The sequence below is a fragment of the Neophocaena asiaeorientalis genome, unplaced genomic scaffold (assembly GCF_003031525.2).
Source record: "Neophocaena asiaeorientalis asiaeorientalis breed wild unplaced genomic scaffold, Neophocaena_asiaeorientalis_V1.1 scaffold427, whole genome shotgun sequence".
NCBI lineage: Eukaryota > Metazoa > Chordata > Mammalia > Artiodactyla > Phocoenidae > Neophocaena > Neophocaena asiaeorientalis.
The window spans coordinates 847,959-860,357 of NW_020172280.1; the positions used below are offsets into that span (position 1 = coordinate 847,959).

General features: G+C 40.9%; 1 protein-coding gene across 1 annotated transcript in view; it reads left to right on the top strand.

Moving 5' to 3' along the window:
• Window positions 1-12,057: 12,057 nt before the first annotated feature.
• The window catches only part of HIVEP1 (HIVEP zinc finger 1), a 140,091-nt gene continuing 139,749 nt past the window's right edge, over window positions 12,058-12,399 (top strand). The window contains exon 1 of the mRNA XM_024763817.1: window positions 12,058-12,160. The gene's annotated coding sequence lies outside the window, so the exon portion shown is untranslated. The remainder of the gene's footprint in view (window positions 12,161-12,399) is intronic.

Genomic DNA, 12,399 nt, shown 5'->3' on the forward strand with positions numbered 1-12,399 from the left:
CCCTATGGTATTTAATTTATCTATTTTTTATTGAAGTATAGGTGGTTTATAATATTATATTAGTTTCGAGTGTACAACATAGTGATTCAGTATTTTCATAGATTGTACTCCACTTAAAGTTTTTATAATAATGGCTATATTTCCCTGTTCTGTACAATATATCCTAAACATCATAATTAATCCTATACCCCTATCTTGCTCCTCCCCAAGATTAACCATTAGCATTTAGCTCATTTCCTCCACTCAAATGACAATAACATTTTGAAAGGCACAAATCCATGAAGACAGAATAAACAAGAATGAAGACAACAGCAACAAAAATTTGGAAGCTGGGTACAGATCTGAGAAAGCTAAATTCTAAGTCAGCTATGGGAAAAGTTGAGAAGTAGCCTGATTTGGGGGGAAATTGTTCAAATAAAGATCCAGGAATGGGCATCATTAGGTACCTCTGGAAGTTCTGTTGCAAGTGAGGTTGTTTAAGGAGGAGCTGGACCTCCAGATCCCCTCCCTTGTTCCATGCAACAGGTCAACTGCCAACCCCAGCAGATGACTGGAGAAAATGATTTCCTGCAGACAGACATGCAGAGGGTACAGTCCTAAAAACAGCAGGATTGAGCTTACAAACTGAGTGCTAGGATTTCCTTCTCCTTTTCTGGTCTGAAACACTGGTGGACACACACACACACACACACGCACGCACGCACGCACGCACATCCATCCAGGCAGGTGATTGAAGTCTTCTCTAGAGAATTTGACCAGCATAAGAGAAAAGATCTGAAAATACTGACACTGAGGGCTCCACCAGGAAGAGCAAAGCCAGATCAGCATACACTGAAGTCCTTGGTGAATAAACACTAGTCACACACTCATGTATTGAGCTTTCAGTTTGCAGTCCCTGTGTGAACATCCAGACAAGGATCACCAGGATCTACTTCTCCTGTGAGAGAGGCTGAAACAAATAATCAGCAATGGGAGAAAACAGAGGCTGCGGGGAGAATAAAACTGGAAAACTAATGTTAATACACTCAGGGAGAAGCTATGGCATGTAGAAGACAAGAAACAGATGCTATTTTATAAATTTATTTATTTTATTTATTTATTTTTGGTGGCGTTGGGTCTTCGTCGCTGCATGCAGGCTTCCTCTAGTTGCAGCGAGCGGGGGCTACCCTTCCTTGCGGTGCGCGGGCTTCTCATTGCAGTGGTTTCTCTTGTTGCAGAGCACAGGCTCTAGGCGCGTGGGCTTCAGTAGTTGTGGCATGTGGGCTCAGTAGTTGTGGCTCACCGGCTCTAGAGCGCAGGGTCAGTAGTTGTGGCCCATGGGCTTAGTTGCTCCGCAGCATGTGGGATCTTCCTGGACCAGGGCTTGAACCCATGTCCCCTGCATTGGCAGGCGGATTCTTAAGCACTGTGCCACCGGGGAAGCCCAAAGATGCTATTCTAGAAAAAGAATATTTGGGGGGTAAAGAGCCCGTAGAAATTAAAAACAGAATTGTGGAAATAAAAAATTCAATAGAAGAATTGGAAGATAAGGTAGAGGAAATCTTCCAGAAGTGGAGCCAAAATGGGAAATAGAGGATGAAAGATAGGAAAACTAGAGGGCACGTCCAGGAGGTCAAACACCTGTCTGATAGGAGTTCCACAGAGAAAACTGAGCAAACAGAGAAGAGAAGACGCCCAATGAAATAACTCAATACTTCCCCAAACACAAGGACATGTGATTTTAGATCAAAATAAACCCAGCACCAGAGATAATAATAAACCTACACTAAGATACATCATTGTGAAATTTCAGAACTCTAGAGATACAAAATATACCAAGAGCTTCTAGAAAGAAGAGATTTCATAAGAAGAATCGAGATTCAGAATGGCAGGACATTTCTCAACAGTAATGCTCAAAGCTAGAAGACAATGAATTAATGCCTTCAAAATTCTGAGCAAACATCTTTTCCATCCTAGAATTCTTATCCTGACAAATTATAAATTAAGTGTGAAGGTAGAATAATGACATTCTCAGATGTTCCAAGTCTCCAAAAGTTTTGTTTTCTATGAATCCTTTCTTAGGAAGCCCCCTGGTGGGTGGGCACCACCCAAATAAGGCAGTCAAGAGATCCAGGAGGTGGTGCCCAGTTGAGAAACCAGGGAAAGGCAATCCCCAGGATGATGGCAGAGGGGATCCCCCAAGAAAACAGTAACACGTCAGGCCTTGGGGTCACTCTTCAGAACACAAGTCAAGAAGCTGCGGGACAGAGCTAGTCACTAAGACCAAATTAATACTGTACTGAGTAAGTTTGAATGTATTAAGGTGGCATTTACCCATCTTAGAATGAATTAACAAATACAAAGCAAAGGCACAAATTAGGCAATTATTTTCACCGGGGAAATAAAAAGAGAGAGCATTGTAGTATGTGATATGGTCTAGCTGTGAATAGTGTTCAGAATAACACACGTAGTCATGTGATAATGTATCTGTAAACACTTTTGGTCCAAGCAAAATGATAATCTCTGTGGGGCAAAAGGGGGGCGGCCATTGTAACCGTTCGTGCTGCAGGATAGAGAGAGTGGTGGTGATAGAGATAAAGGCTCATGTTTCAGAGTGAGAAGTCAATAGATGAGTCTAAATTGAAAGGTCAAAAATTAGCGATGTGCATTTCTTACTTATAGTTACAAATGTCAACATTAAAGAATTGGCCAAAAGGATTGAGAATATTTGCATCTAAGGAGTGGGAAAATATGAGAATGGAGATGATCGAAATCTGCTTTTTTTCATAGCATACATTATAATATTTGACTTTTTAAACTTTGATGAAAAATTGTACATTAATGTAAAAAAAAGCTCAGGTTAAAAAATATACTCCAGAAATCTTTGAGTGAATTATTCCTGAAGATGTGGCTAAAGTGGATGGTTTATCTGACGAAGACCATACCTCCCTGCTTCTTCATTCATTCATACTGTGAGGCTGTGAATGAACATTTGTTGAATGACTGCTTGTGCAAAGTACCATGTGAGATACCATGGAAAAGGTAAATAGGAAGGAATACTACATGATTTCCTTCCTCATGTTGCTTGAAAACAATAGGAAAGATGTGAAACAAGTTTTTACATGTTTATATGAATAAATGAAAAAAAGATGTGGTGGTAGGGGAACTACATGTGACGGTATAAAAGAAACAGATTGGGACATTTTCCCGTTGGACGTGGCAATTTGAGTTGAACACTGAACAAAGAGGTAGACCAGATAATACTAACGTGAGCAATATCATAAAGAAAGGAAACGTTTCAACCAGCTGGGATGGTTGCAAATTACTCAATATAATGAGAACAAGGAATGACAGTGTTAACTCCAAGGGAGCAGGGACTTGTGGGTCTTGTTCATCACTGTATTCTCAACACCTAGAACGCTGCCTGGCGTATAATAGATGCCCAATAAACATTTGCCCGATGAGTGGCTTGATAGGATTGGAGAGAAAAATGAAGAGTTGGTAATGGAGGGCCTTGAGGCCATGTTAAGAAATTTAGACTGTGTGGAATAAGGAAATATTTGAAGAGAAGATTTTCAGAGTTCTAATTTTGATGGCTGAATTCAGGATAAATTGGAAACATGAGAGATGTCGGGTTAGTTGGGAAGAAATGAGAAATAAAGGACTAAATAATATACAGTAGCCACTAAAGTAGAAGGGAAGAAACAGTTATTGAAGAAGCTTGCCGTGATTTTATGTACATATACTAAGTCTGGGGTTAGAAAATCTGAGTTTAAAACTTGTCTCTGTCATTTAATGTGTGTGAAAATCCTGACAAGTCAGAAATTCTTTTATGAATATCAGTTTCCTTATTAGTAAAATCAGAAAATTTAAAAAATCCTTTACCTGTTGTCTAAAGGGTATCAGGTAACTTTCAAGGATATCCAAATATTGGGTTGGCCAAAAAGTTCATTCAGGTTTTTCCGTAAGATGTTATGGAAAAACCCGAATGAATTTTTTGACCAATGCAATACATTAAGGAAGGATAAATTGAGTGGAACAAAGGAAGAGAAAACCATTCACAGGGTTGAGAAACTGAGTCTAAGCAAAGCCTTTTTTTTTTTTTTTTTTTTTTTTTTGGATCAACCACTGCACCACCAGGGAAGCCCGATATAGTATTATTAATTAAAGTCCCTGGTTTACACTCGAGTTCACTCCTTGTGTTGTACCATTCTGCGGAACCCATAGCTTTTTAATCTACCATTTTAAATTGTATTAAAGAAAGTCTAAGAAGGTGAGGCTCATGATTAAAGATGATTATCACAAAGTACCTGATTAGAAAATTCACCAGTCTTTGAAGTAGAACCAACAAAACTGTAGATTCTTTACCCTAGAGTGGAGTTTATTGAGCTCGTCTAGCACAGTCACTTCACAGGTAAAAACTAAAACCCAATGAAGCATCAGTGTTAATGATGAAAGCCACTACCTACCTATGTTTCACACACACACACACACACACACACACACACACACACACACACACACAAAGTGTTGGACACAAAATGCAATAGCCTGTGGATCTCATTTCCCTGTAAGGATGCTTCATGGATAACATCGAGTCGGTTATTAATTAATTAGTAAGGAAGACTAAAGGGGGGGGTATGTGGAATTATAAGAGTTGTCTATTCTAAACAATTTAGACCGGAAGATAGAAACCTAAAAAAAGTTAAACAATGGCACTTAGTGTTGCAGACATGATTAACTACCTAATTGAGAGTATGCCAGTTTTATATGAGTCTATCGGCCCGTCTCATGGAGTAGTCACAGGAAGGCTACCATTCAGCTGGATTTTAGAGAACGGGCAGGGTCTGGATGAGCAAAGGGGAGGAAGGCGGGCACTCCTTGTAGTGACAGTGATTGGAAATAGGGGAAAAAGGAAGCATCAAACTCATTGCAGAAACAGCAAGTGGAAACATTTAGCTGAAATGAAGACTTTATTTAGGGAAGGAGCTGATGATAATGCTGGAAATGCACACTTGGATCGCACTGTGGTTTGAAAGGCAGCTCGGAATATGGGCTGAATCTTGTAGTTAGAGGGGAGCTACTGGGTTTCTTTAGTCAAGGAGTTACATGATCAAAGCATTATTTTTAGGAGATAATTAGTGCCTGATTAAGTGAAGCTGGGAATGTTTGGACTCTAGCCCTATCTTTTCCAAGTTGTTTTCATGAGGGACAACTGTGTTCTTTCCCCAGACCCCAATGTTGACATTGGCAGCACTGGAGTACTGCTGAATTATCTACTATGGAGACGCTTCTTATTAAACATAATATAGGCTGTACTTGCTTTTCATCTTTAGCAATCTTTTGAAGAAAAGAGTGAGCAAAAAAATTTTTTGAATGTATCACAGTGGACCTCTACATCTTAGGATGATAATGATGAAATCCCAAGTCTTCTAAATGTGGGGGGAAAGGGAGTTAGTGTTGGGAAAACAGGCAGGAGGGTGTTGGTTAAGAGAAAATTGAGGGAATTGGAAAATGTGGTTGGAAATGATGTCAAAATTGTGGGTTATGGGTGGTTGTAAAGAGATAATTCTGATTTTAATTAGCCAGAGAATCTATATTCGAGAAACCTGATGTCAGGTCAAAACAAACTAGAAGAAAAAGAGAGATTGTGCAGTAATCTTCATCCAGAGAATTCAGTGCACTTGTAAATATTAACAGGAGTAATTGTAATTGAATTTAAGAGGGCAAATGTCCAATTCACAGACTTTGTAGAATCTAAAAATAATATTGTCCTGGGTTTAAGAATAAGCCATTCACTTCAAATTCAGGAGCAAAGAAGAGCAGTAGAATGGCAAGTAGTTACAAGTATGGAAATAAATGCTTACTTAAAAAGGAATCCAATTATGTACTATGTAAACAAAGAAAGAAAGGAGGATACAATGAAGAGACATGGAAGAATAACATAAAAGACATTACACACTGTGATGGATAAAGAGAAGGAACTATTTAGATAGATACTTTTGTAGAAGTGGATACATCCAGATTACTTAATAAGCACTCATTGCTCTTTTGTAAAGCATCCCTAGAAAGTAGATTATGATTATCACCCCATTTTACAGATGCGGACACTGTAAAATGCCCCTTAAAGCTTTAGCACATTAATCTTAGGCTGCTAATTGGCAAAGCGTCTAAATAGTAATTTGGCCATGATCAGAAACACTAATATTTCTTTCCGTTATCTGGGATCTTTAGTTTAACCTAGAAGAATGGTTCCTTTGATTTATCTGCTACACAACTGGACAGTATTCCATGATGACATCTCGGTACTACCATATATTTTACATTACCAGAAAAATCAAGCAAGCTTCAAGGATATCTTAGTAGCAAGAAATCCATACTCATGAGTATCTGCTAATATTTCTGCAGCATCCCAGAATTTCTTTTGTAAGTACTGCCCAAATTTATTCTGGCTTTCTTTGAATTTGTGAAAACAGACACAAATGAAATATTTTCTTGTGATTTGTTGCAGGGTGGCAGCTTGGCCTTTTGGGAATATGAATCACAGACCACTGTCATAAAATAACTTGTGTTTGGAAACTTTTTTGAATAATAACTGGTTCGGGACAAGACTTATTTTTTCCTAACTAAGAAAATGAAAAGTTTCTTAATAAGAAATTTCATCAGAGATTTGAGTGAAAAAAGAAATGTGTGATTTTGTTTTAATGGTACCAAAATGGATACAAGATCATCAGATGCTCAGAATGGATACTTGTAAGGAATGATTATTGAGACAGTAAAAAATATATATTTTTGAAGAAAATTCAGAAGCTAGCCACCTTCCTTCCCCCAAACAGACTTTAGGGTAATAGAAAACTATGCCTTTAGAATATGACAAATAAGAAAAGATCTACTGTTAGGGAAATGTCTGATTTACCTTTCTGGAAATCATTTTATTTGTTCCACAGGGGTGGACCATGGAACTTTCTGAGAGAGCAGGCTTACGAAACTGTTGTGTGATCAGAGCTCAGGGAGGGACTGCTCTGACTCTCTTGTTACTATGTGAGGGATAGAATCTTGCAACCAGAAGGTTCCACAACAGTTGGGAACGACAGTTGTATGAGTAGCAAGTGGAAGACAAATGTGTGTCGTGTTACTCCTGCTCGGAGACTACATACCACGAGTGTGCCAAGATTTCCTGCTTGCATCAGTATTTTTTATACTTACTGAACCTCGTGTGTACGTAATCCACGAGTAGCAAAAAATCTTACAAATAATATCTACACCTTCTTTAGGTTGGGCACTCTGGCCGATGTTCACACACACACACGCGCACACACACACACACACACGCACACACACAGCCTTATTTAGATGACTTTTTTTTTTTTTTTTTTTTTTTTTTTTGCGGTACGCGGGCCTCTCACTGCTGTGGCCTCTCCAGTTGCGGAGCACAGGCTCCGGACGCGCAGGCTCAGCGGCCATGGCTCACGGGCCCAGCCGCTCCGCGGCATGTGAGATCTTCCCGGACCGGGGCACGAACCCGTGTCCCCTGCATCGGCAGGCGGGCTCTCAACCACTGCGCCACCAGGGAAGCCCCGGATGACCTCTTATAGCCCTTGTTCCGTTTCCTATCTTCCACTATAAATTAAGCTCCACCTCCTCCTGCAGAATTAAAAGAGCGGAAATTTAAAAAGCATGTTAAAGTTTACCATGAGCTGTTCTTGTCCTCTTATTAGTGGCTAACTCTTGTCGTTCATTTCCTTGCTGATCACTTATCTGTGTACTAATATTATTTTTGTTCTCCTTGGCTTTTATACAGTCAGTTCTGCCTATTACTCTTTCTCTGACTTGTCCCATGTGGACTTTGACTCTTGATTCCTGGGCCCTGCTGCACTGATACCCATAGACATTTCGGCATAACAGGAACTGCTATGAAAAGAAGATACCGATAAACTCCAAAACTTCATCCAAGGAGCAGGCATGTAGAGAAAACTTTTTAGAGCCCGACGACATATGTAGAAAGCCAGAACCTGGTGAGTTTGGGAGCTGACAGGATTCGGGGTGGCAGAGAAGGTAGTGTAGCAGGTAAGTATACACTGGCAGTGGACATGTGTTGGAGAAAGAGGGTGCCTTAAAGCTGGTAGGGTTGGAGTTGTGGTGCAGGCAACTTATTTACAGGAAGAAAAGGTTACTTATAATCAATGACATCCAATGACATCAGTAAGGTGTGGATGACAACACCTTGCAGCGGCCAGTTATTATTTTTAAAATAACCTTTATTTGAGAATATTTTAGATCTCCAGAAAATGTATCAAGGCTGTACAGAGAGCTCTTGCATACCTGCATCCAGTTTCATCCATTGATAACATTTTTATATTATTATGGTATATTTGATCAAAAACAAGAAAATGCCATCAGTGCATTACTATCAACTAAACTCCAGGCTTTATTTGGATGTTACCGAATTTCTCCATTAATGACCTCTCTCTATTCCAGGATTCCATACAGGGCACCATGTTCCATATAGTTATCAGGCCTCCCCAGTCTCCAGAGACTCTTCAATATTTAAAAGGTAATTAATGTTAAAGAACACTTAGTAGAGGGCTGGCCATGCAATAAGGAATTGGTCAACACTCACATATATATTTATAACTATATGACAGGCACTATTCTAAACACTTTAGAAATACCGACTCATCTAATCCTCGTGATAATTCTATGAAGACTCCAGTTATATCCACTTCACAGATGCGTAAACCGAGGTTCAGGAATGTCAAATCAGTTGCCCGAGATTATGCATCTGGCACAGCTGGGATTCAGTTCAGGCTGGCTGGCTTCCAAGTTCATGCTTTTAATCATAGGTTGCCTTTCTCCGCAAATGCTTAATACACGCTGCTCATTAGTAGTAAATCCTGGAACTGGTGACTTCTCTCCAGCGTAGTAGGGGTATTACTAACTAGTTGTTTTCTCCCCTCCATTCCTCACTAAGAATATGTCTTTTTCCACATTGTTAGGTCATGGATAAGGTCGTATTGTTTTAATTGAATGCTGTTGGCTCTTTCTAGCATTCCCTAGTATGCACTTGTCAACATTGCTTATGAGGAATTCTTTTAGGAACCACAAGTATCACCTCTATCCATCACTTCTAGTACTTTTTCACCTCTTTAACAGATAGGACACCAAATAATACTCATTAAACTCTTCTACTAGTTGGCATTGAACTAGGTGCTTTTTTTTTTTTTTTTGCGGTACGCGGGCCTCTCACTGTTGTGGCCTCTCCCGTTGCGGAGCACAGGCTCTGGACGCACAGGCTCAGCGGCCATGGCTCACGGGCCCAGCCGCTCCGCACCATGTGGGATCTTCCCGGACCGGGGCACGAACCCGTGTCCCCTGCATCGGCAGGCGGACCCTCAACCACTGCGCCACCAGGGAAGCCCAAACTAGGTGCTTTTAAATGAAGTTAGAGACTAAGTTCCTTGTAATAGCGTATCCTGTAAGGTTAATGGTATCAATATCGGCATTAATGTGAATTAAGTCATTGTTCTTAAACCTTGACATGGTTACATTTAAAGCCATTTTCTCTTCTTCCCCTCAAGCATCACACCATACCAACTTCCCCATTTTCACCACACAATCTACCAAGTTCTCAAAACTGTGTGAAACAGTGGACTTTTATTTTTTTCATTCCCTTTTCTTCTTTGTTTCAGAGAGGTACAAGGTTATAGAGTTATTGTAATGTTTTTCAGAAAATATAATCTTTAAGCTTTAGCATCTCAGTATCCTCTGGGTTCCAATCACAGCACTACCACTTACTAGCTCTATGGCTGCAGGCAGATTATTTAGCATTTCTAAGCCTCTCTTTCTTCATCTGTGGTATGGATTTATGGGGGGGAGTAAATGAGTTTATACAGGAAAGCGTGGCAAGTCATAAACTCTCAGTTAACTGTCAATTACCACCACCACCATTACTGCTGATACAAATACTACTATAACAACTTCTGCAATGTAAATGCTATTTACTATTACTGCCCATATAAATACTACTATTCCTGCCCATGCAAATGCTACTATTATTATTTTTGCTGCTACAGACACTACAGACAGTCCTGGACTGTATATTTTTTCACTATACAACGGTGCAAAAGCAAGATTCAATAAAAATCATACTTCTAAGTTTCTACTCTATTTTGATGTTTTCCCAGGCTAGCAATTCACATGACTATGATACTGGGCAGTGGCCCCAAACCACATCTCCCAGGCAGCCACACCATCCAGACGGTAAAGAACCAAACACATACAACTATTCAGGTTTTCACTTTCAATACAGTATTCAGTAAATTACATGAGACATCCAACGTTTTATTTTAAAATAGGCTTTGGGTTAGATAATTTTGCCCAACTGTCGGCTAACGTAAGTGTTCTGAGCACGTTTAAGGTAGGCTAGGCTAAGCTCTGATGTTCAGCAGGTTAGGTATATTAAATGCATTTTTGCCTTACGATATCTTCAACTTACGATGGGTTTACTGGGCGTAACAGTACCGTAAATCAAGGAAGATCTGTGCTATCGCTATTTCTGCTGATACAAATACTACTATTACTACTACTGCCAATAAAAATACTGCTATGACAGATCCTAAATCCATCAGTAACAATAATTTTCCTTAAAAAGATCATTCTCAGTCCAGATGTCTCCAAGTGACATGCAGTATCATGTCTTAATTCCTTCTTAAGGATGCCCAAGAAGGCTTTTCTCAGCCCATTCTGTCTTCACAGGTCACTACCAGAGAACCCATTCTTCCTGTTTGGCTGGGACTGGAGAGGTGAATGCCTCTCATCAGGGTATAGTTATTCACGGCCTCCCACTTCCTCTCAATAGTGCCCTGGTTTGCAGGCTGCATTTATATGGCCACCCTTCTTTTATTTCACATTTACTTTGACTTTCTGCTCTAGCCAGAAAAACCATCACACACAGTTTACTTGCTGTCTCACCTTCAAGCTATTTCCCTTACCTGGAATGCTATTCTCAGACTATTGCCAAATCACGAACTTTCTCTCCTTCAAAATCCTACTCAGAACTCACCCTCAGGATGGAAGTTTCTCTGATAATCCTGCCTTCCACCCAATCCAGAAAGCTCTCAGCAATCATGTAAGTAACTGTATAACTTTAATTGGCTCTGTTTATAAGTTGCTTCTTGTATCTTTTCTCCTCTAGGTATTTTTCCATGTGTTTATTCTGTCTCCATTAATTTGTAAACTCCCAGAGGGCAAGGTCTGAACACAGGTTGGTGTTGGCATAAAGTGGATGGACAGATAGGGCTGAGGGCTGAGTGTTAGACTGTGCATTATTTCTTGATTACTGATCTGTTAAAAAAAAAAAAAAGCATGCTTTGTTAGTGCTTTCTTTGTGATGGTCCTGAGCCTGCTAATCTAATGTAAAAATATATCCAGTTTCTGCTAGTGACCAGTTAAGGAAGATAAAATCAACAGTTACAAGCTTTCCATAAAGGGAGGGGAGGGTGCTGGGAGATTCTGACCTGTAAGAATGGTATCTAAAAGGCATGTTATTACAGAATTTCTTTTCTTCAGAGGTATCTTGTCTCTTCAGGGCTGCAGGTCTAAGAAGGGAAATAATATTTACTTTCAAAACTGAGATCTAAAAACCAAACAAAGCCTCAGAAAACGTACAGTACCACCTTGTTCTAAGCTTGTGCTGAGTGGAGAGAAAATGAATCTAACTGAGAAGGCCTCTTTTCTGTGTGTCTAACAGAAAATGCCACATGGTCCAGCGCTCCAGGATTACTAGATAGGCGGATTGTTCATTTCAGTCCAGGTAACAAAGGGAAGCGGGGCAAATGCTCCCTTCTCGCTGCGGGGCTAAGAAGTGGGAATACTTTACCGTGACCACCTGCTTCCCTCTCTTCAAACCAGCACGCAAAGTGCCAAATATCTGTGTATCATTCTCGGCGCGGAGCCCACGGTATAAACCCAACGTAGGCGGTGCACCAGATAACATCAAAGCCCCAGGCAGGGGCCAGAAAAGGGGGGGCAAAAGCAGCCGAGGGAATGAAGCGCCTCCCCCTAGCATTTCCTCTCACGCCCACTTCCAACCTAGGAGGCTTTTGGTTTCTGCTTTTGTTGTTTTTAAAATTAAAAGTTAAACCCAGGAAGCTTTGGATCAGAGTTTGGCGTGGCAGTTCGGGTAAGTTTTCCCTCGGCTCTTTTGTCTGGCGTCCGGCTGGGGAAGAGCCCGGGCGTGGGGCACAGTTGGCAGAGAGTGCGGGGCAGGTTTTGTCGCCGGGTCACCCCGAGGAGGAGGGGATTCGGCCGGTGGACGGGAAAGCCCAGCGCGCGCGGAGGGCGGAGGGCGGAGGGGAGGGACGGGCGGCGGCGTGACCCGGCCGACAGCTGGGAGGAACCTCCGGGATCTCCGCGTGGCGG